The sequence below is a fragment of the Rhinopithecus bieti genome, unplaced genomic scaffold (genome assembly GCF_001698545.2).
Source record: "Rhinopithecus bieti isolate Rb0 unplaced genomic scaffold, ASM169854v2 scaffold_1295, whole genome shotgun sequence".
Classification (NCBI taxonomy): Eukaryota; Metazoa; Chordata; class Mammalia; order Primates; family Cercopithecidae; genus Rhinopithecus; species Rhinopithecus bieti.
The window spans coordinates 1,094,394-1,108,478 of record NW_016803880.1 but is presented as its reverse complement, the minus strand read 5'-3'; the positions used below and the strand labels follow the sequence as shown (position 1 = coordinate 1,108,478).

At 41.5% G+C, this 14,085-nt stretch overlaps 1 protein-coding gene across 1 annotated transcript in view; it reads left to right on the top strand.

Annotated features, from left to right (window-relative positions):
- BACH1 (BTB domain and CNC homolog 1) overlaps positions 1–13,289 on the top strand; it is a 72,651-nt gene extending 59,362 nt beyond the window's left edge. The window contains exon 6 of the transcript XR_001882286.1: positions 13,038–13,289. The gene's annotated coding sequence lies outside the window, so the exon portion shown is untranslated. The remainder of the gene's footprint in view (positions 1–13,037) is intronic.
- The last annotated feature ends 796 nt before the right edge of the window (positions 13,290–14,085 follow it).

Sequence of the window (14,085 nt, the reverse complement as noted above, 5' to 3'; positions counted from 1 at the left end):
CAGAACATATGCATCATCCAAGCGGAAACTCTGTACCCATTAAACAAAAATCCTCATTCTCTCCTCCCCCAAGCACCTGGTAACCACTATTAGACTTTTTGTTTCTATGAATTTCACTACTCACGGTACCTTATGTAAGTGGAATCGTACAATATTTGTCCTTTTGTGTCCAGCTTGTTTTATTTAGTATGATGTTTTAAAGGTTCATCCATATTGTAGCATGCATCAGAACTTTCCTCCTTTTTATGGCTGAGTTACACTCCATTATATGGATAAACTATGTTTTGTTTATGCATTCATCTGTTTTAATGGTTTTTTAAAATAATGATGGGTTGTAATATTAATTACTTTAAAAATTATGGGATATTGTGTTTGCTGTTTCAAGTAGCAAGAAGAAACAAAACCAACAGTATGTCTTTAATAAGGAATTATAAATAAAGTACCAATTAATTAGGTTTTAGGCAGTGAATGTAAGATGCAGATGAGTAAATTTAATGAAGTACAAAGTGGGTTATGCATGTTTCCCTATTGTCTCCTGTATCGCTGTGTATTCTTTTTAAAAATAGACAAAAACTGTATATATTTATAATGTGCAACATATTTGATACATGTATACATTAAGGAATGGCTAAATCAAGCTAATTAACATAAGCATAACCTCACATACTTGTCATTTTTTGGTGATGAGAACACTTAAAATTAATTCTCTCAGCAATTTTTGAGTATAAAATATATTGTTATTAGCTACAGTCACCATGATGTACAATAGATCTTTCTGTGTGTTCTTATCTATTAGCTCTTGCATTCTTTCAGGGGGGGATTTGTGTCCACTCTTAGGAGCCACAACTGATAGAAATCTGGAGGAGTCTCTGTAGGAAGACTGCCACACTGATGTGCTTCCCGGTTTCCATGGAAACGTTTCCCATCATGAAATAGTGACTTTGTGTGGAGGAAGACTGCTGAATGATTCCAGGCCATAAGCACCATATATTTAGGATTGCACTTTCTATTTTGGGAAAATGAAGGAGCATGGCTGTAGTTTGGGGAAGCTGATAGAATGTTCATCAGCTGCATCATCACAGAAGAAAGCAAACAAAATAAGGATGAGTTGGTCTGATCCAGTAATTCGTTGAAATTTTTACAAACTTCCCTCTCTAGGGTCTAAGTTGAACATTTGTGAGCCCAAGGTGCAGAAAAACCTGTTGTTGCAGGAAAACTATATAATATTCGTGTCTACCGTGAATTCCCTTTTGGGTCAAGATTCCTAGTCTTCCTTTTTGCCTGGAATTCTAAGATGGCTAGAAACTTTGAAAACAAAGACTGTAGTCCTTTTATTTGAAAAACTCAACGTATTTAAGTCATGGCTTACTAAAGAACACAGTCGTCTCTGTTGTGAGGAATCTGTCTTCTCTTTATGAACTGTATGAGGAAAATTGCTTTTAGTAGTAGGAAAGACTTTAGAAGTAGAAAGGATTAATAACTGTAGCAACTAGTTATAGTCACTTTGAACTGACTATGAAGATTTGAGGCCCATTTCTAACGACATTGACCCACAGAGAGAGCAATGAGCTTTAACATTATTTCTGGCTTTGTTTCCAATTCCTCTTTAGCTTTTGCATTAATCAATTATATACATTAATTTAATTATATAATAATTTATCTCACATAAGTTCAATCAATTGGCCATATTTAAGGCATACAAAAGGAGCAGGTTTTCTAATTATCAGCAATTTGTTAGAAAATATCCTGATAAAGAAAATGTTATATATATAGTGATGAAAACAAAACAGCCATTTCTAGAAATAATTCTGGTGAGAAATGGCTAGAACTTCATTAAAATAGATTGAAACACATTTTTTGTGATATATAAAAGAGAACCTAAATCAGTGGAGAACTAGAACACATTCCTGAATGGAAAGTTTATTCGTTTGCTCTGAAACTAAACAATGTTTATTAGTTTACTCTGGTGGCCATAATAAAATATCACAGACTGGGGATGCTATGGTCTTAGTGTTTGTTGCTCCACCGCATTTATATGTTAAAATTCTCTTCTACAAGCTGATGATATTTGAAGGTGGAGCCTTTGGTATGTGATTAAGTCATAAGGGTGGATCCTACATGAAGGGGACTAATGCCTTTATACCAGAGACCTCAGAGAGCTGCCTTGCCCTTTCCACCATGTGAGGAGCAGTGAGAAGGCACCATCTGTGGGGAAGGAGACCCTTACCAGACGTTAAATCTGCTGGCACCTTGATCTTTCACCTCCCAGGCTTCAAACTAGGGGACATAAATTTCTGTTGTTTATAAGCTACCCAGTCTGTGGTATTTTGTTAAGGCAGAATCAATAGTCTAAGACCAGGTGGCTTAAACAACAGAAATAATTTTCTCAGAGTTCTGAGGGCTGGGAAATCAAAGATCCAGGTACTGGCAGGATTTAGGGTCTGGTAAGGGCTCTCGTCCTGGCTTGCAGACGGCTGCCTTCTTGGTGTTTCCACACATGGCCTTTCTTCTCTGTACATGTGATGAGAGCGAGCTCTCTGGTATCTCTTCCTCTTCTTATAAGAACACTATTGCAGTTGGATAAGGGCCTCACCCTCATGACCTCATCTAACTTTAATAACCTCCCTGAAAGCCTGACAGACTCCCTCTCCAAATACAATCACATTGGGAGTTAGGGCTTCAACATATTGGTGGGGACACAACTCAGTGCATAACAAACAGACACCATGAAGATGTTAGCTCTAACCAAATAAATGAATTTCCAATGAAAATACGAATAAAATAGTTTTGTGGGGGACAGTGCATAGGGCGTTCCTTAACATCATCATAAAAAAATTCCAGATGTATTACAGTAAAGTGATACAAAATCAAATTATAGAAAGACAAAATATAAGTGAATCTTCATCAAACCTTTGAAAGTGTCAATACTTTTTAAACATAGAAATAATGGAAGTAAAATTATATGAAACATAGATTTTAGTAGATAAGTGTAAATACTTTTATATATTTAAAGTAGAGAAAAAATAATCAAATAGCCACAGTGCCCTATGAAGAAACATATTGGTTTATATTCAGGGCTCTCTTTCCATGGGCTTAATACCATGTAATTACTTCCTTTTTTTCCTCCCTGAATTATATATACAAATAAAATACGTATACAAATGTGAACCCCCAAAATTTGAGACAGGTCTTAGTTAATTGAGAAAGTTTATTTTGTCAAGGTTGTTTGAAATGTTTGTTCCTCCGTGCCGTAAAGAAATAGTACTTGAATATAAATTTAATTTATTTAGTAAGGCCATTTTAACTTCCTGCAGAAAGGGGTACACCCGCCAGCAGTTTTGCCACGAAGAGTACACCACACAAAGAAGACAGGGTCATTTGTAACCTGACGTGTCCACTTTACTACTGTGTCTGGTTTCTATTGGCTGGAACGGGACCTCACATTCTGTATTTGTCCCAACTGGCTAGCAGCTTAGAACTTTTTTTTTTTTTTAGCAGAAACGGACGAGGTCATTGCTCTGACTGCCCAGGCTTGGAGTGCAGATGGACTGGATCTCACCGCCTTCACTGGCAAGCTCTGCTCACACCCTGGGTTTATTTGCATATTCAAATCATTACTGGCCTTCCAGCCTTCCCGAGTCGGCTGGGGACTACAGGGGGCACCACCCATCGCAGCGGTGGTGTGTCTGTAAATCCACAGCACTTTGGGAGGGCACGAGACGGAAGCGGATCGAATATAAGGTCAGGATGATCGAGACAAATCACTGGCATACACGGAAAATGAAACTCCCCCAGTCCCTACCAAAAAAAAAAAAAAAAACAAAAATTAGCAGAAGACTAGCCGAGCTTAGAACTTTTTAAAAGAGGCAAAGGTAGAGGGGAACAAAGGAAGGAGGAAGTAACTTGTGGAATGCTGAGAAAGGTAAAAACACTTTTAAATAAGGAAGAGGAACAGGCTATGACTTTATGCTTGCTTGGAGCAATATAAGCATGCCAGGGCAAGTATTTAGGCTAAATTGTGGGAGCTAAGAACATAAAGTATATTGATTTCTTTATTACGGTTAGCAGATATTTAAGAATGTTAGCACAGGTGTTTGAATAAATTTTGCTTTTAAGAGAAGTTACTATTTATTCCTAATTAGACAGGAAGGAAAGTCTTTGAAGAGGAACCTCTACTTTACTTTTTATGAGGTTGAGGATGCGCCGTGACACAGCCTTAGGAAATCCTGACAGCACGTGCCCAAGGTGGTTCGGGCACAGCTTACTTTTATACATTTTAGGGAGACATGAGACAGCAATCAATGTATGTAAGAAGTACATTAGTTTGGTTTGGAGAGGTGGGACAACTTGAAGCAAAGGCAGGAAGACTCCAAGCAGGTGGGGGCTTGGAGCTTCCAGGTCCCAGATAGGTGAGAGATGAAGGATTGCATTCTTTTGAATTTCTGATTAGCCTGTCCAAAGGAAGCAATCAGATATGCATCTATCTGAGTCAGCAGAGGGGTGACTTTGAATAGAATGGGAGGCAGGTTTGCCCTAAGCACTTCCCAGCTTGACTTTTCCCGTCAGCTTTAGTGATTTGGGGTCCTCAAGATTTATTTTCCCTTCACATAGATAAAATACAAGGAAAGTGTATGTGTATATATGTTTGTGTGTGCGTAGTTGTGTCTGATAGTATGCCCGTGTGTTTGCGAGTGAGAGGTTGTAAATGTAGGGTGCAGTGTGTGAGTGTGGATGTGTAATTTGGTCTTTTAAATAGTCTAATCACATACGGTGTTTTCTCATGCAACTGTTTGGAGGACCCTCACCTCTCATGTACATTGTGTAACAGGCTGAGGAGACAGGAACCTGGGGTGGGGTGCGTTTTAGTCTGTTCAGGCTGCCATAACAAAATACCATAGACTGGGTAGCTCATAAACAACAGAAGCTTATTTCTCATAGCTCTGGATGCTGGGAAGTCCAAGATCAAGATGCCAGCTGATTTAGGGTCTTTTGAGAGCCTACTTTCTGTTTCATAGACCATGCCTTCTTGCTGCTTCCTCACATGCTGTAAGGGACAAGGGGTCTCTCTCAAGTCTCTTCGCAAGGGCTCCAACTTCATGACCCACTCACTCCCCAAAGGCCTACCTTTGGGGAATTTTTTGTGAGACAGAGTCTCGCCCTGTTGCCAGGCTGGAGTGCAGTGGCACGATCTCGGCTCACTGCAATCTCTGACTTCCTGGTTCAAGCAGTTCTCCTGCTTCAGCCTCCCGAGTAGCTGGATTACAGGCACGTGCCACCATGCCTGGCTAATTTTTGTATTTTTAGTAGAGATGGACTTTCACCATGTTGGCCAGGATGGTCTTGATTTCCTGACCTTGTGATCTGCCCGCCTTGGCCTTCCAAAGTGCTGGGATTACAGGTGTGAGCCACCACGCCCGGCCAAGGATTTTAACATGAATGCTGAGGAGACATACTTTCAGACCATAGGGGAGTGTGAGACAAGTTTCCAGAGACCAGTTCTGTTTCCTCCTGTGTCCAGTATTGGTTTCTTCTGGTGGGTTCTTGATCTCGCTGACTTCAAGAATGAAGCCACGGACCCTCACAGTGAGTGTTACAATTCTTCAAGATAGTGTGTCCGGAGTTTGTTCCTTCAGATGTTCAGATGTGTCCAGAGTTTCTTCCTTCTGGTGGGTTCATGATCTTGCTGACTTCAGGAGTGAAGCCGCAGACCTTCACAGTGAGTGTTACAGCTCTTAAAGGTGGCATGTCCGGAGTTGTTCGTTCCTCCCAGTGGGTTCGTGGTCTTGCTGACTTTAGGAGTGAAGCCGCAGACCTTCTCAGTGAGTGTTACAGCTCATAAAGGTAGTGCCGACCCAGAGAGCATGCAGCAGCAAGATTTATTGCGAAGAGCGAAAGAACAAACCTTCCACAGCATGGAAGGGTGCCCCAGTTGGTTGCCCCTGCTGGCACCGGTGGCCAGCTTTTATTCCCTTATTTGGCCCTGCCCATGTTCTGCTGATTGGTCCATTTTACAGAGTGCTGATTGGTCCAGTTTTACAGAGTGCTGATTGGTATGTTTACAAACCTTTTAGCTAGACACAGAGCGCTGATTGGTGCATTTTTACAGAGTGCTGATTGGTGCATTTACAAACCTTTAGCTAGACACAGAACACCGATTGGTGTGTTTATAATCCTTTAGCTAGACAGAAAAGTTCTCCAAGTCCCCACCCAACCCAGAAGCCCCAGCCGGCTTCACCTCTCAATCCCCCCTCTAAACAGGACACCCCAACTGCTGCTGGGAATTGGGCGATGACCGTGCTAGCTACTTCTTGCTGGATAGGGGTGAAGTAGGGGCCCTGCAGTTGTAGTGTCCTCCAGAGGGGAACTCTTTAGGCCAGAGAAAGAGCCAGTGGGTCACTCCAGGGGTCCTCGGTAGAAGTTGTTAGTTGAGCTCATTTGGGGTTCCATTTGTAAACCATCTGTAGCTTGGTGGCCTCGATTCTAGAGGAAACAAATTTGACAAGGAGGTTAAAAATACAGGGCCCGAAGGTGAGTAATAGCAAGATGGCTGCCACGGGACCTAGAAAGGGGAGAAGCCATGCTGTCCAACTCCAGAGGTTGGTATAAGTGTTTGAAAGGTGTTGTCTGATTTCAGAAGCCTTTTCCTGTAAATGCCGGGTGACATCTCATACTATCCCTGACTGGTTAGTGTAAAAACAACACTCTTCCCCTACGAAGGTGCAGAGTCCTCCTTTCTCAGCAGTGAGGAGGTCTAGGCCTCAGCGGTTTTGGAGAGTCACTGCTGCCAAAGAGTCTATTTGGGATTGTAGAGTAAGGATAGATTTCGTTATTTCTTGCAAACTGTCTGAGAAATCCTTTGAGAGTGTGTGGTAGGAGGATAATGAAGTAGATAAACTGGCTATTCCAGATCCTGTAGCAGTAACCATTCCTAACCCTATAAGTAGGGGTATTAGTTGTATGGCTCTGCGCTGATGGACTTGAGCTTTGAGGGGCACAGATAGGGTCTGATTTCCGTAAAATTAGGATTTCCGTGAAGTTAGGATAATACATGTTACACTGTTAACTTTTAGCAAAACTTTTGTTGAAAACCTTGTAAGTTTGGGATTTTAATTTTTCTTTGCTGTTAATAAAATCTCATTCAGTCCATATTAACTTAGAATTGGTATAGATGGCTCCTTCCTGATTCTGTAAGTACTTTAAGGTTTGGCTGAGTGCAAACAGCTCCTGTGTTTGAGCAGACCAATTATTAGGCAATTTTCCTAACTGCTTCTACAAGAGTTTCCTTATCACTTACTGAATACCCATTGTGTCTTTTTTCCTTAATGGCCTGGAGGAACCATCTGTCATCCTGTCCTGAAGGGAGTTCCTCCTATGTCTGGTCAGACCTTTGTATGGTAATTAATTAAGATTTAGATCCCCTGTTAGGAAACCTGCTGGGTTAAGGATTTTTGATAGGAAGGCTATGGGTTGTCAGTGGCCTCAATGCTTTTGGGCTATGCCCTTGTTTACACTGACAACAAGGTGGTCTTGGAGTGTTATAGGGTTATAGAGAAGACCTTCAATTATCAATTATAGGTTTTAAATTTACCCTGGCTTTTAAAGGAATAGGGTACACTGTTTTTTCTTTACTACTTCTATCTCTTTCTCTCTCTTTGACTTCTTCTTTGTCTGTCTCTCTCTTTCTCTCTTTCCTTTATGCTGCCTCTGCCAGCTGCTTAAGCTGCTGTTCTTCACTCTCCTTTCCCTTTTGATGGCTTTGGCAGTGTAAGACTGCCACCTCCTTGGATTTTTGCCCTGCGTGCAATAACTCCACGGTTTCTTTGTGATATTTAATAGGGGTTCCCCCAGAGGTTAGGAACTCCCTTTCTTTCCATATTGCATCATGGACATGTAGGATTAGATAAGCATACTTGCTATCTGTATACACATTTATTCTTCTTCCCTTTCCCAGTTCTAAGGCTCAGGTAAGTGCCACTAGTTCTGCTAACTGGGCGCTGGTCCCTGGAGGAAGAGGCTTACTTTCAAGTACTGTTACTATGGCATAACCTGCCTTTTGTATCCCATTCTCCACAAACGAACCTCCATCGGTGTATAGGTTAAGGTCAGGATTAGCCAAGGGGACTTCCAAGAGATCATCTCGGGCGGCATAAGTCTGGACTATAATTTGTTGGCAGTCATGCTCGATTGATTCCCCATCCTCTGGGAGAAAAGTGGCAGGGTTGAGGGCCACGCACGTACATATTAGAAGCACTGGTCCCTCAAGGAGTAGCACCTGGTATCCAAGTAGGCGGTTGTCTGATAGCCATAAACTTCCTTTGGCACCTAGTAAGCCATTTACATCATGAGTAGTCCAGACAGTGAGATCCTTTCCTTGCATTATTTTGATAGCCTCTGACACTAAGACGGCCACCGCCGCAACTACCCGTAAACAGTGAGGCCAGCCTTTTGCTACTACATCAATTTCCTTACTTAGGTATGCCACTGATGTGGGGTTGTCCCACGAGTCTGAGTAAGGACTCCAGGAGCTATCCCTGCTCTCTCTCTGACGTATAAAGGAAAGTTTTGTCCCTTGGGAAGGCTTAAGGCTGGAGCTTGAGTTTATTCCTTCCACTGCCCAGACTTCAGGGTTGATGCCCTCCTCAAGTAGGGGACAACAAATGGGTAACTCTTTCCCCATATTCATGTAGATAATAGCTCCACCTTTGGCTACTCCTACTGGATCCAGTGGAGTCAGTGTGATCCACTTCTCCCACTCACCTAGTCCCCACACGCCCTGCGAGCTAGTCCCTGCGGTCCAGTGTCCACCCCTCACTTCTTCTGCCCTTTCCTTATACTTTCCTGCTGGAGTGACTGGGAAGTGGGGATGCTCTTCCCTGGACACAGGGGAGAGGGAGGGCCCCTGGGGTTGTCACTTCCTCTGCCCTTTCCTTCATGGGTGAGGCAGGAAGGGCACGTTGAATGTTAGCAATTCAGCATAAAAGTGAAAACTGATTTGGTCTCAAGATTTAAGAGTCATCCACACAACAGCTACAGGGCTAATATCTTTAATCTTTACACATTTGACAATATCCAATAAAAAGAACACCAAACTACAGCAAGACAAAGGAGCAACAGACATGGGCCTGCAGAGGACAAAATAGAAAACAGGAGCACTCGGTAACCAAGAACTCAGGGACTTTGGAGGCAACCTGTGTGGGTTAAACATGCTCTTGAAGATTTTTATTGTTATTTCTCATTAGAAATGTAAAAAGTGGGCTGGGCACGGTGGCTCACGCCTGTAATCCCAGCACTTTGGGAGGCCAAGGCAAGTGGATCACGAGGTCAGGAGTTCAAGACCAGCCTGGCCAACATGGTGAAATCCCATCTCTACTAAAAATACAAAAATTAGCCTGGCGTGGTGGAGGGCACCTGTAATCCCAGCTACTGGGGAGGCTGAGGCAGGAGGATTGCTTGACCTCAGGAGGTGGATGTTGCAGTAAGCTGAGATCACACCACTGCACTCCAGGCTGGGTAACAGAGTGAGACTCTGTCCCGAGAGGGAAGGAAGGAAGGAAGGAAGAGAGAGAGAGAGAGAGAGAGAGAGAGAGAGCGAGCGAGAAGGAAAGAAGAGAGAGAGAGAGAGAGAAGTAAAAAGTGCTAAATAGAAAGAAGAAAGAAAGAAAAACAAAGAAAGAAGAAAGAAAGAAAGAAATGTAAAAAGTGCTACATAGAAAGAAGTAAAAAAATATATCAAATTAGAAAGCAAAAAATGAGGGGGAGTGAAACTGGCATTCTAATACAAGGGGTATTATTTAAAATAGCTTTTATGCTTTGAGGAAGCAATTTGATATTTTATTTAAAACATTTTAAACTAGTCATAACCTTTGACCCAGTAATTGTATGCCAAGGAATCCATCCTGAAAAACAATAATCTTAAATTTTAGGACTATTATTAATTCATAATAATAATAATTTCTTCCTATATCAAGATGTCCATCATAGCATTTATCATAGTAAATAATTTTGAATAAACTTTTAGAAATGAAAAAAGCAAAGCACTATATTGTATCTCTACTCAAACTAAGATTTGACACTGTACTTGGCTCTTTTTATAATTTTTTCACTTAATCCTCACAGTAAAATCAAAAGTTTGACACAATGATTGTCCCTTTATGAGTTTTTAGCTAACAAAATGTTTATGGTAAACATGGAATAACATGAAAAATGCTCATGACAGATGCTAAACGTGAAAGTGAATGATTTACGTATCCAGTATGATTATAACCAGGTATATCGGAATCTCTCTGTGAACAAAAAAATATTGAAGTCTCTCTGGGGTGAACAGTTGTTATTTATTAAAATTTGCTTTTGCGAGTCCTCATGAATCTTGAGACAATAACCACCACCACAATCGTAAAACTATCAAACATGATTTTAAGCAAACAAAAAAAAAAGAGAAAAACCATGAAAGGAAAATAAATCTCAAGACTCCAGAATCACTAAGCCAAAGGGAAAAGTCAAGCTGGGAACCGCATCAGACAAACCTGCCTCCCATTTTATTCCTAAATAAAATAGCTACAAAGAAAAAATAAAATAAAAAAGCTACATACCTCCCTCACAGTTTGCCCACAAGGAAGTTAAATTCCTTGTGAGCCTCAAGATCTTTACCCTAAAACAGTTCTTTTGAACCTCATCCTGGCCATATTAATTGATAGCTTATCTTCCCAGGCTCAGGACAGAGGACAGACAGAACTCACGATCATCGCTCTGCTCTCTGCTCACCTGTGACAAATGCATGCCTCATTGCTTCCTCTGCCCTATTGTTTATGTAAAAATGCAGATTCACTGAGTCAGACTAAAGCATCAGTGACTATTCCTCTACCCATTCCGCCTCACATGTATTCCGTGAAAGGCTGATCGAAGACCCCAAAGAATGGAACCTTTTGTCCCTTATCTATCTCTGACTTGGAAGCCCTTACTTCAAGTTGTCCCACCTTTCTGGACCAAACCAATGTACATCTTATGCATATTGATTGATGTCTCATCAATGTATAAAATCAAGCCAAAATGTATAAAACCAAGCTGTGCCCTCACCACTTGGGTACATGTCATCATGTACCCAAGACATCCTGAGGCTGTCACAAGCAAGTCCTTAGCCTTGGCAGATAAACTTTCTAAATTAATTGAGACCTGTCTCAAATATTTTAGGTTCACAAAACCTAGCTGTCCATCAGGCAGATATCTAAAAGCAAGAAGTGATATTTTACTCAGCTAAAAGTGTTATGCCCAGACCGTTTATTCCCCGAAGAAGACCACCAGAGTCCAGAGTCAAAGCCAAGCGGCAAGGATCTTTAATGCAAGTTCGAACTTGGTCCCTCCGTTCTACAACATACAAGAGGGCCCCGAATGATGCATGTGCCCGCTTTTTATAGCCCGATGCATACAGGATATGTAAGGTTACAGAGGTACAAAGGAATTCTTTTGGTTGCAGCATTACAACTGGTAATTGGTTAATACAATTAACAGTTTTCTATTTGTTCCCGCGCATTTAGTAAAACTACAAATGGTTGTGACCTTATCAGGGGCTCTCTGGGTGGTGTTTCTGAGATGTGTAGGGGGGGGATGTGTTTGTGTTGGGCTCAGGAAGTTGGGACAAAATAGAGGATTGTGTTTGTGCTGGGCCCAGGACTAAGATATGTGGCAGACACTGGTAATTAGAGCAGGACAGAGACTTTCACAACGTTTGTCCTTACAATGTCTGGAGTCTATAGATAACCTAATCGGTTAGGTCCGGGGTCGATCTTTAACTAGGCTCAGGGCGCCGCCCGGGCTGTCAGGGCGCCGCCCGGGCTGTTTGCCTGTGGACTTCATTTCTGCTTTTTAGTTTTTTTCATTTGATCTCTTTCATTAGCTGCTGTCTCGTCGGCGGTCTCAGAGGCCTTCTACAATGAACTCCCTCCCCAACCCTCTGGCCTCATTCCCAGGCCCCTGTCCTCTCCTGGGAACTCCTGGGAATGTGATGTTTGCCCCATTGTCATCTTGTCAGTGAGGCTCCCCTGACTGCCCTCATTAAGACTGCATCTGGCCAGGCGTGGTGGCTCATTCCTGTAATCCCAGCACTTTGGGAGGCTGAAGTGGGTGGATCACCTGAGGTTAGGAGTTTGCGACCAGCCTGGTCAACATGGTGAAACCCCATCTCTACTAAAAATAGAAAAATTACCCGGGCGTGGTGGCACACACCTGTAATCCCAGCTACTCAGGAGGCTGAGACAGGAGAATTGCTTGAACTCATGAGGTGGAGGTTGCAGTGAGCTGAGATCGCGTCGTTGCACTCCAGCCTGGGTGACAGAGCAAGACTCCCGTCTCAAAAACAAAAACAAAAAACCCTGCATCCTTCCTCCTTCCTACCATTCTACCTCCAATTCCCATGTCCTGCCCTCTTGTTTTCTCTCTTCGTAATGCCTGCCACCTGCAACATAGTATAGAATGAGCTTGTTTACTTAGTCTAGTGTTTAATGTCTGTCTCACTTCACTAGAATGTAAGCATTGCAAGGGCAAGAGATTCGTTTGGTATGTGCTGCATCTCAAGTGGGACGATGGCTGGAACATAGGAGGGTCTCCAGAAATGTTTGTCGAATGTTGCTGATGGCGGCATCCTGGAGTAGGAAAAAGACTGAAGAGTGGAAAAAGAAATCCTAACATGAATTGTGGGCAAAGGCAAGCAGTAGCTGACTTGGAAAATGATTACAGTAGGTCTTGTACCATTTGAGTTATCAGTATTGCAGATTTTTTGCACCTGCTCCACCAACAATAATTGCGTTAAGGCTTTGCAGCTGGGATATTATACAGTTTGCTTTAGGTTTTATTTTGCTTGCAAATCAATCAGTACCTTACAATGATTTTAACACGGGGAAAGAGCCATAGTTGTAGACCTTGGAATGTATTTGTTTGGTCTATCTTAAAAACAGTTGTTAATGTTTTGACACTGTAACTCTTTTTAGTAGTTGTGGCTTTGCAGACCTTGCTGCACTTTGATCTTTTTCTCGTTCCACCTATAGATGGCAGCACACCACTACCTACGATCCGATCAACAACAGCCTGGGTTTGTAAGTCAGAGCTGTTGGTCACAAGAGAGCAGCTAATGAGTAATCAGTCCAAACTGAATGGCAAATTAATGTCTTCATTACGTGAACAAACCAGCTTCCTCTATAAACAAGGTCAGAGTATTTATAACCCGGTGTATTTCATAAAAGCAAAAACGCATCTCCATTTACATAACTTCACTATGGAGCTCATGATTTATCTGCATGAAGCATATGCAAAATCTCACTTGTATACCGTCTTTAATAAGGACCCGTGCTGTTCTGATGTAATTATTAATAAAGTCACGCTTGATACGGAGCCTTGTTTTTCTCACACAAGGTAAATGAAAAGGTGATGGCTTTACACAAAAGCCACTCTTACAAGATGATATTGGGTGGCCTGTTCCAAATTGAGTTCTTAGTAATAAAAATGAAGTGTGATCCTTATTGATCAAATATATCTGCCACTTAGGTTCTGTGAGAACTTATTTAAAATTTAGAGTTGGTTACACAGTTATAAAGTTTTATATTTACCATATAATATATGTCACTTCAATTTAGTGAATTGAATGCTTAATTTTGCCATCCTTGTCAGAGAACAATGTAGAAATTTCAGAAACTCTTTTCACAAAATGACCAGGTGTCAAAGACTCTGAATTTCTGTTTCTAGATCAATGTCATCCAATAGAAATATAAAGTGAGACAAATGCAAGTTGCATGTGAAGTTTTAAATCTTCTAGAAACCACATTTTAAAAAGTAAGAAAAGAGGTGAAATTAATTTGAATACTGTACTATATTTTATTTAACCAGATACATCCAAAATATTATTTTTAGCAGGTAATCTATATAAAAATTATTGCAATATTGCACATTCATTTTTTAAAATCTGGTGTGTATTCTACACTCACAGCTCATCTAGATTTGGATGAGCCAGATTTTAAGTGCTGAATAGCCATGTGGCTAGTGGCCACTACCATGGCTCTAAAGACTTAGTGCCTCTTACGAGGTGAATTGTGTGCCCCC